At 40.0% G+C, this 11,033-nt stretch overlaps 1 protein-coding gene across 1 annotated transcript in view; it reads left to right on the plus strand.

Annotated features, from left to right (window-relative positions):
• Positions 1-5,195: 5,195 nt before the first annotated feature.
• The window catches only part of ghra (growth hormone receptor a), a 25,530-nt gene continuing 19,692 nt past the window's right edge, over positions 5,196-11,033 (plus strand). Inside the window, exon 1 of the mRNA XM_010768668.1 lies at positions 5,196-5,522. The gene's annotated coding sequence lies outside the window, so the exon portion shown is untranslated. The remainder of the gene's footprint in view (positions 5,523-11,033) is intronic.

The following is an 11,033-nucleotide window of genomic DNA, read 5'->3' on the forward strand; positions in this document are numbered from 1 at the left end:
GGGGGGGGGTGTGTGTGTCCTGTAGCTATATCTCCTGTCTTTTATCCTAATCCAATAAGCAGTAGGCTGCTGAAATAGTTGTGAACGGCCACACTTGTGAGGTGAAACGGCACTAAATGCATTACAGGTGACTTGAATGGGATGACACAAAGGGCACTCTTTCATTATGTGGAAAATAAAAACAGTCAGCCATACAGGAAGACATCCTACACGGCTATTGAAAGGCATGTCATTACAGAAAACCAATTACGGGAATGTTATGACTTATGCTGCCTGAAGCAACTATGCTCAGTTTGGCAGCACAGTGTCTGAAAACCAAGCAATCTTGTGAAACAGACATGTCAACAATGTCAGTTTGTAGTCAATGCCAAATATTCATATTAAAATGAATAAGTTCTCTGCAAATATAAAAACAAAGTGTGGTGATATTGTTCTAACCAGGATTGATCTTACCAACAAATATTGCCTGTCTAACAAAAGCTAGTCATTTGAACTATAGACCTCTCTTGTAATCCCAAACCTTTTAGTTGGACTAATGTTTGTTTAAAGCTGTTTTAGGAAATGATTGACCTTTTAAACCATGGGCTAAGGGCAACACAGGCTGGGGGAGTTGGATAGTATTTATGGAGAGATTAATTAATTGACGGTTCTTCAAAATATAAATAATTTGTAAGAGCTTTATCCTTTTATATAAATCCCTTAAATTGGATTACTGATAAATCATCTTTATCCTTCAAAATGAAACCACACAACTTGTCAAAGACAAGCTCTTTGCAAGACAAAGATTGTGATTTGAATGAATTTAAATTAGTCATCTCAAGCCTTAATGACAAAACCAAAAAGCACTTTGATAGCTGGTGAGCAAAATGGGATTCCAGCCCTCCAGTGCATTCACAGTGCCATCAGTCTGTGGGCCAGATGCATTGTTCTGTTGTCACATTCAATACAGCAAAAGTCCACATGATCACTCAGAGCAGACAATCGCAGGAATGAGTATTCCATAACAAAGGAACTAATTCAATGGACGCCCCCGCTCTGCTCCAATCAGGTCTCTCTGTCCCACCACTGACCAATACATGTGTACAGGGGTCGTTTACTGCATACAAATTATGTCCTAGTTTTTTTTAGGGTTTCTTTTGTTTGGTAATTAATGTCACAAAGTGCCCTAATGTCAGCTAATTAGAATTGTGTTAACCTCATTAAAAATGTATTTCAGTTATATTTTTTTCCTTTTTGTATTGTTTTTGTATTGTTTTTGTGATACTTCGGGCCGCTTTGGTTGGCTTATTGAATGTTTTAATGCGCACTGCAGGCCTTGGAAAAGCTAAGCCATAACTTGTGGACATTGTAGAGAAGGAGACAGAGATATAAAAATACAAGGATGGCTGCACTCAATACAGGCAGGCCGGTTCCATTTCTTTCCCCTCGCATCAAAAATTATGTCAGCAGAGAGGGAAATACAACCCATGCAGGCCTCATTTGCCTCTCCGTCAGTATATGTTTGTCATTCTGTCTTTGTACTATTTATAGATGACCAGGTTGAATACTATATGCTTCCCATTATGTAAGGTGTACCCTAGTATATGACATCGAGTGAGACTCGAAGCTACTAAACTTGTGTTTATTAGTTACACAACAATTACTGTAACTCTCCTTTATTGCCTGACACATCATTTAACTAATGTGTAGACACATGTAAATTGAGCTTAAGTAAAACAAGATACTGTATTGCAAAATTAACAATTAAACCTCTAAGCTTTCGTTTTGTTAAACAACTCAACTGCTGAAACAATTTCATAACATTCATCTGCTACTTAGTAATTATGTATCTAATATCTAATATATCATTCCAATAACTTGTATATAGACTCGTATTGCACTATTCCATTTTTCTTTTTGTATTACTTTTAACATAGTATATTTTAATATTGTTTTAATATTGTCTGCTTATCTGTATTATTGTGTTGCATTGTTGGAGAAGCCTGTGACCTAAGATTTTCAACGACATAATTACTCTGTAGCTATGTTAGTTTGACAATAAAGAACCTTGAACCTTGTTTTGTTAGTGCAGTTGGTGTTGTTTACCCTGATGTTTGATCTAAAATGATCATTGATTGGGAGTCAAACCCTGAAAATAATAACTATCACATGGTACACGCAGGCACACAAATATAAGCAGCAGCAGCAGCAGCAACAGCTGGGTCTAGGGGTATGTTTCATTCTCAAGTGTTTGGGGCGGGCCCTCCGTATGAATTGATGGCTTGTGGTTGAGGGTGCATTGACAGCTGAATTATGGGCAAGCCTCTCATAGCGTCACTTCTCCAGTGGACCGTCTACATAAGCCAACACAGACAAAGCCATTCTGAACAATCGGGAATATTTTGGTCAGTTTTGGTAAAGCGACACATCTTTCACTTTACAATATATATAATATTTGTTATGATGGTAATAATGCAAGTTGACGAGAATAATAATAAATATAATAACTATTACACTGATCATTTTGTTTAACGGTAACCTATTATGCAAAACCCACTTTTTCATGTCTTTTTCAAATAATCATGTGTCCCCTCTGTGTAAAGAGATTCTGAAAGCTTCAGGGAAAAAGATTAGCTCACTTTTTGTCCTGATCCATTTAAATAAAAACAGGTCTGAAAATGAGCTGATCAGATTTTGGCCACTTTATGATGTCATAACGACTTATTGGCTTGTGTAACCATTAGCCAATCACCAACCAAGGTAACCCCCCACCTTATCACCTGAATCTCCTCCTAGAGCACCATTGTGTACTTTTTAACCAAATATCTCTCAGAGGGGCGTGGGGAGTGGCTCCTTATTTTCATCTAAAGTAAAGGCCCCTACACACCGGGCCAATTTTCGGCGTCAATATATGTCGATAGATGTCTGGCCGTCGCTGAGCGTCCTGTCGCCCTACTCAGATTGGTGTGTCCCGCACCGTCGTGTCTTTTCACCTTCCGCCGCCGATTCAACATGTCGAATCAGTAGGCTGTCGGTAAAAGGCCGTCGGGTAAAGAAATCACTCTGATTGGCTGTTCAGCTTAGCGAAACACTATTTGCCTGAATGGGAGTGGAGCAGTACAGTACTTAAGTAAATGTACTTTGTTACTGTCCACAATCTGCCTTGAAGTATTTTAATATAGTAGCTGTTCAAGATGGTCATTTACATTTTTTTTTTAAATATACTGTTAGGCTAGTTAAACCAATAATGATGCTACAGCTGCAACTGACAGGTAGGCACATTTTTATTTAATCTTAACGCTGTATGATTAAAAGAATAAACTGTGGTGCCACGTGATAGGACATAATTCACCTCAGGATATTGTGTTGCAACACGGACCCGTTAGAGCGGGCACCGGAAGCTAGGGTCATTCACGCTAGCTTCACATGAGTAACAAGCTAATGTCTTACCTGTCTGAATGTTTCGTGTTAATAAAGTGTGGAATTCCATACTGAACACACTGCCTCCGACTTCCATTCCTCAACTCACAAATAACAGGATAGGCACACATATTTGCTATATCTCTCCCCACTGAAAAGGCACAGCACCAATACAATTGCTGTTCGGTTCTCCCTGTCTTGTTTTCCTCCTTGTGTATTGTCTGGTCCCTCTCCCTGTGTTTTTCCTCCCTGTCGTTAGTTTCGCTGGTGTGTCTGATTTAGACCCTCCAGAAAAACGCGGGCAAAAATCCTTGATTATGCGGGCTAAAATCCTTGATTATGCGGGCTAAAATCCTTGATTATGCGATTAAACATGCAGGGTTTTTATGTGATTTTAGGCGGTGAAATTGCGGGAAATTGCGAGATATGCGGAAAGTTGCGAAAAATAATAGATATGTGGAAAAATGCGGGGATTATGCGGACTTTTGATAAATATGTGGCCTTTTAAAAATATGCGCCATTTTGCTGATTATGCGGTAAATTCTGCGATCGCAGAATCGCATTTTTCTGGAGGGTATAAACTTATGGTCTGATTGTGTTCACCTGTGGCACTTGTGTTTCTCCTCCCTTGTCCGGCTGTTTCTCGTCCTGTGATTACCCCTCCCTGTATTTAGTCTTGTCTCTTCCTGTGTTCAGTGTTGGTTCGTATTTTGTTGCTGACTGAGTTCACCGGTGAGTGTTGTGTTTATCCGAGTTATATTATTTTATCCTTGAAATAAAGGTATAATCAGTTTTATCTGCATTTGGGTCCTGCTTCCTCCAAATCACGGAGGCTATCGATAGCTCACCTGCCTTACCACCATCATTGCCATCTAGCTCCACAAGTGAAGCCGTATCCGTGGCCGCGGCTGTGCAACCTTCTTCTCCAGCCAGCCCGGAGGAGAGGCTGGATTTGGCTGTGCCCGGCGGTGGTCCAACAGTTCCCCCAAGGGCCCCAACCGATAGGGGACTCTATAGCACTATTGAGACCCCCGACGCCAAGATCAAAAGCTATATTATAGCAACCGGTCTATGTAGGCCTTCCGGCCCATTCCCCAGAGACAAAAATCAAGGAAACAGGTTTAATCCTCTTCTTAGTTTGCTGTGCCGTTGTCAGGGTGTGTTGGTCTGAGGCCAGGGCAGGCTGTTGTTTGATTCTTCTGAGTGGTTGTGTATGTCCGTGCGTGAGCGCATCAGCGTGCACTTATGTTTGTGGCGATGGGGCGATGGGGGGAGGGGGCCAAAACAATATTTGCACCGGGGCCAATCACAACCTTGTTACGCCACTGACTGGGCCCCGAATGCAGTAAACCAATCCGTACTTGAAATGGTATTATCTTAATTACCAACTCTAATCCACAGAAACAACTTGCATTTAAATTAATTTACGGTTAAAAGGCTCTAATTAGAAAATAATAGCCCCAGATAACTCAAAGCAGAGACAGCTAATGCTGGTTTTATGTGTGTTTTCTACTTCAAGTCACATGCCTATGAGCCAAAAACATCAATAAACTTTTAAAATGTTGAAATGGGTTGTAGGGTATACGACTTGTTTAAGATTGTTTGGGATACGGTTGCTCGAATAACAATAAGTCTAATAAAATGTGTATTTGTTTATTTATTTAGACGTTGTATCTTACCAGCATAAAGCGCTCATTAGGCAGCTTCTCACTGGAGGGTTTTATTTTGGAAAATCGTCCCGGCAGTCTTTTTCTCCGGCTGTTTTCTGTGCTCATAATGGAGCAGATTGGATTGCTGGCAGATGAGGGCGCTTCACCGCCATTTGAACACACACACTGGCTCTGTCTGAGCTATGTAGCGCGCGTGTGCCCCGAAAGTAGACCAGAGGATGAACTGAGCGGCAGATAAGACCTATTTTCAAACGGAAAAAGGACACAGATCTGCTTATTTAATGATTGGGTGATGTGAAAATCTCGATCGCAGGGATCTTACTCGGTCGAGCAGGCTGCAGTGAAGAAGCAGGACCGTGCCTGTTGGTGTTCACGCTGGCCATCAAATGACCAAGTTGTGAAAAGTCGATCTGCGCTGTCTTTGCAGTTCTTCAGCTTGAGACTTCGAAATAAGTAAGTGCGTTTGTGTTTTAAAGCGTGTTGTGCATATTTTGCTGCGTTTATCCATGTCTCCAAAACCCCATGTGTGGCTGCTTCTACGACGACTCGGGAAAACTTTGCTGAAATTATATTAAATTTGTTTACATTTCACTGTTGCGCATTGCAGAATCTTTTTTTAAACAGGCATAAAGATGTGTTGTGTTTGGCTCATTGTTTGATGTAGCTGTTAATTAGTGACAGAAACTACGAGACCTTATACAATTCCGCTGCAACTTTTCATGAAGTCATAAACACGGGTTTAAACGGCATGGACTACTGAGAAATATCACATTCTAATGGAGGAATAGGAATATCTGATTGGTTAACATTTCAATATGAAATGAGCTCATGGGAAAAGTGATCAATACAAGAAATGATGAAGTGTAAAGCTGAACCCAAAAACATTGTTTAGCCAGATGTTTCCTAATTGTTGACACAGCCTGATATTGATCCATCACACAGCGTCGAAATCAGTCTGGCACATACTCGCTTCAGTGACTATGATATGCATGTATTACTGAATATGCATGTAAGAGCAGTGCAACTATGAGAGATAATATGTTTTTATTATTTTTACATGTTGCTATAAATTCTTAAATTACGACATGTTGAAGATAAGTTGCCAGAGTTCATGATGCCTTTCAATTGTTATATGTTTTTATCAGCTGCCATAAACCGTAAGGAATTTAATCTACAATGTCCAAACAAACATGTATAAAAGATGTCTTTTATCATTTGTTTTATTTTGAAGGAATTGGAGGATGGTTAGATTTAATGACTTAAAAAAAGACATGATAAATATATAATGCCAAACAACATGACAACATTCACAATACTTATTCAGTGTATGCCAACCAGTAGCAGTATCTGCACAGGTTAGCTTTCTTTTTTTCAATCTATGTGTTGCATTTCTTGTCACGTCATCATGATTTATGTATCAATCTTAAAAGCTTTTCATTCCAGCTTCTTCTCTCAGTGTGTTTGCTTTTTTTTTCTATGATTGGCTGACTGTTGTTCTGACCACAGGAGAACACCTCTGCTCTTATAATGAGAAAGCACACTGTGAGGAGATGCAATGTGCAAACTTAGCCACTAAGGCCTACATGAGAAAACGTATATTCCTCCATTAAGGTTCTCTGCAATTTAAGCAAATCAGATTTTGTTAAAAATGTTGTGTTTTTTTCTAGTTCAATTTCCAGTTCAGTTTTCCAGTAAGGTAGTTAAATCCTTTAAAAAAATATTTATTTGCACAAAATCATGTATCTTAACGCTGTATATTTAGCACGTCCACTCTGTATGGGGTTAGTTTAGAGGCCAATTCTAAAAAGAACAACCTCTGACATTGTCACATTTCTGCATATGAAAAGCCCTTTTTCTTCAAGATCACAAAGTTTAATAATTTTCACATGGATAAAGCTGAGCTATTAATAATGTGATTTATTATTGCAACTGTTGGAAAGTATTTAATTATGCAGAGAAACAGCATGATGAGAGAGCCATTAAAGTATCCACCTGGTAGCTAAGGTACGAGATGTGTTAATAGATGAGGCGAGGAGTTTTAAGAGACGTTAGTTTCATCAGTTTCTGTCTCAGTCATCGCTGCACTCCCACATACAACATTAAGTACTGCTGTTATGTTCTTTATCCTTTGACAGCCCAGCAGCACTCTGGAAATCATTAGATTTTACACACATCCATGTTTCTTCAGTAAAGTGCATGGTTGTCAGGATGTGTGTGTGTGTATCTGACATGAGAAACAACCAGATTTGTTGAATATTAGAGAGGTACATGCCGCACATTTATACTTAGTCCTCCTCCAAAGCAACAAGTGGGTTGATGGAAACATTTCATTATTCTTTTACATAGGATCTTTTTCAAACTCTGCAATGAATGTAAGCTCTTTTATTAAAGCCAAACCCAGATTAGTTCACTCCAGACTGTCAATTTGGATTAGTATGAATGAATTATCTACAAAATGAGCAACAATGGTAACCAGTTCTTTACTAATATCACGCAGCAGCAGCAACAGATGAAAAAGCCAGATGGGGGCAAAATTGTACATGACAGCTATTACTTTTAATGTCCTAGACCTAGACAAACCAATGCATGCCCATGCGTGCACACACACAGCAAAGAATGCTACAAAGGAGACATTTTCCACACAACATTTTGTGAATCTGTGCAGCACAAATCTTTTTCTGTTTCTGCTGGACTGAAACTCTGTGCATGCACTTCTTTTCACTTCATTGCCCTGACACACTCACACACGCGCACACACCAACAGTGTAGTATTAGGGTTTGCAGATGTGTGTCCTGATCTGCTTCCAGCACAGACTCTCTTCATGCCAGTGTGCTGACTGAGTTTTCCACTCTCTCTTATGAAATAAGAGTAGGAGACATTAGAGCCATCGAGTTACCAGATCAGAACGCCTGAGAGCGCACACAGACACGCATGCACACAGGTTAAAAATGCAGCCTCCTGTTGCTGTACCTGTATACCCTCTCTAAAAACACATTCAAACAGACTCTACTGGATTTATGTAAATACATCCAACATTTGAATGCCTATCAGAAGAGCTGCAGCGTCTTGGCCCTGCCTCTTTTCTGTGTGCACTCTTCCTCACTAGTGTCTGTTCTAACATGTAGGCACATGTTTAAGTATTGTATGTTTACTTTTAAGTGTGTTTGTTTCAAAGAAAAAGTTTTGTGGTGATGAAGTAAAAACTTGAACACAGAAAATCTATTTGCATGATTGTTGTGTAATTATGGAGTAGTGGACCTTGAACAACTGTGTGTACGTGCACTCACAAACGTGATTATTTTTTAAATCATGATGATGTAGCAGTATAATTATTTTGTTCACAATATTATTTAAAACATGTATAGTGGTTGTAATACAGCCCTGAAGTATATCCTTACCTTATAGACTGTCTTTTATGTTTTGCACACATTTTGCCCAAAGTGCTTGTTCCCCTCTGCAGTTTTCAAGCTATTAAAGATGCGTTGTGTAGGATCACACTTGCGCTTTATTTATGGGCTTTACTCCATGATTGTATTTTGACTTTAGATTGCCTTGGCTGGATTTTGGCTGGCTTCCCTTGAGAAATCAGACCCAGCAAAAGAAAAAAAGGAGCTGACAGTGAGAGAGCGGAAGATCATGATAGGACTTGTTACATTCACAATAATGCACACACATAATACAGAAGACCGCATAATCTTTATTCAGAATATTTGATTAAAGGTTCATTGTTAGTGCACACAACCTTTTCCCTACACCCATATTATCAAAAATGTTTTATATTCAGCTACAATTAAAAAAAAAAAATTGTTTTTTATTTATTTAATCAAACTTATAAAGAACTTACCAGCCTACCAATATGCATCTTTAGTATGCACATGTTTCCCTCCTTTTATATTTACATGAAATTATTTGAATCATAGATGTTTACATGTTGTCTTTGCTTTCTAATGTTTTGTCGATATGTCTCGTAGAGTGCATTGTTCTGCAGTGAGGATATCATTGCAATGTTTCTTTTACGTTGGAGAACGTTCATCTTGGAAGTCACGCAGTTTATAGGACCTGTACTAGACGCCAATTGCAATGTCGGAATTGTATTTTAAGTGTCTGCTTTCTCCTGAAACAAAAAAAAGTCTTGTTCCTACCTACAGTGACATGTCACTACTCACCTCTGCTGTGTGTGTGTGTGTGTGTGTGTGTGTGTGTGTGTGTGTGCTCAGGATGAGTTTCGCTGTGTCTTGCTGTATCGCCGACCCGGAAACCACACCAGTAAGCCAGCTCACTGAGCAGCGAGCCTCGCAANGTCGGGACGTTGTGAATCCCGCTGAGCTCCGTAGAGGTGTGGTTTCCTTGTTTAGCGACAGCGAAACACAGCCAAACTCACCCTGAGCACACACAAAGTCACAGTCGAAGTAAAAACAATAAGTGTGGCTTGATATTGAGTAAGAAAAAGGTTGATAAACGCTGTGAGAATGGGTCTGCAGAGAGAATTTCGTCACGATCCCAACTTTCTGTTATCAGCCTGCAGCCAGAGAGGAGAGATCAGCAGAGCTGCCTGCACTGAGTGTGTGTGAGGAAGTCCGTGGATTGGTCAATTTGGACCAATCAGCGGGGGCTTAACGTTACGGCTCCGCGGACGTAACGTAACGGCTCCACGGATTGGTCCATTTGGTTCTGGTTAACGCATGACATCATGCGGTACCCGGAAGAATCAATGGACAGTGACGTATCTCCAACGAGGCGTTTTGGGGAGGTATTTTCTGTGTTAGAATTTTACTCGCTACAGGGTGTACTTTGAGGGTTTTGACTCTGCAGACCGTTTACATGCATAAAAACCTTCATAACACACAAGGGGACGGGTAATAACCGGAAAAGCATGACATGGGACCTTTAAGATATTCATTGCTATCGGGTTATCTTCATATATTTCTTTTATTTTTAAAGGTGGGGTAGGTAAGTTTGAGAAACCGGCTCGATATACACTTTTTGTTATATTCCATGGAATGCTCTTAACATCCAGATAGCAATGAATATCTTAAGTACTTTGACAAAAAATCCATAAAAAAAATGTCATCTGTGGAAGCCGTAGTGCTGTAAAAACCACGACCAGTCATTTTAGCCGGGCCGGGCCATCTGGGCACACACTTATCTTGTTCCCTAATTGGTCATGTTTGTGTGTGTTGGAGGAGGGGCTCTGTAAGGAAGTGGCAGATTTTTTTCGGCTTTGTATTTTCAAATTCTAGCGCACTCAAGCTTTCTCCAAAATGACCTACCCCACCTTTAACATAACCAGCTCTTCACATTTTTCAAACTGCCATGTCCTGCAATGAACCCGGCCCCCAGAGAACTGCTGCCCTAGCAAACTAGATAGAGAAGAAAGTCTGTTTCTAAAAACCTCACCCCTTTCCACACTGAACTTTTACCTACATGGCCCCATCCATATAGAAAATAAGTAAATGTTTACTATAAGACGAGTAGTGCCCACTAGGTGCCTTTCGCAAAGACTGTGAATGTGTGAAAAATACAGAATGACTACACAGCTTTCTGCTTTTTCTTTGGAGGATACTCAAACTTTCTAAACTTGGGCTTGCAACATCGCTTTGTGTTTGCTTTTCTTCTTCTGCTATAAGAGACAAACACAGACATGGTGTGACCTATTGCCCCATAACCTTTCATTTCCCTTGGCTTTACCCTCACACCATCACCCCATGTACTCCTAAACTCCTCCTAACATCCTTTTCCTCCTGCTCTTCGTCCTCCTTTTTGAACAAACACAGATGATCAATAGAGATTTAAGGGAACATGGGGAGGTGTGTGTGTGTGTGTGTGTGTGTGTGTGTGTGTGTGTGTGTGTGTGTGTGGCTCATCTCATTTAGGATGCGACCTCATTGTTCTCTGTGCATTTATGTTTGTGCACGGATGTATGTATTGGTATAATCCTGTTAATGAATGTATGATGTCATTCT

This window comes from Notothenia coriiceps, unplaced genomic scaffold, assembly GCF_000735185.1.
Source record: "Notothenia coriiceps isolate Sejong01 unplaced genomic scaffold, NC01 NC01_scaffold00005927, whole genome shotgun sequence".
NCBI lineage: Eukaryota > Metazoa > Chordata > Actinopteri > Perciformes > Nototheniidae > Notothenia > Notothenia coriiceps.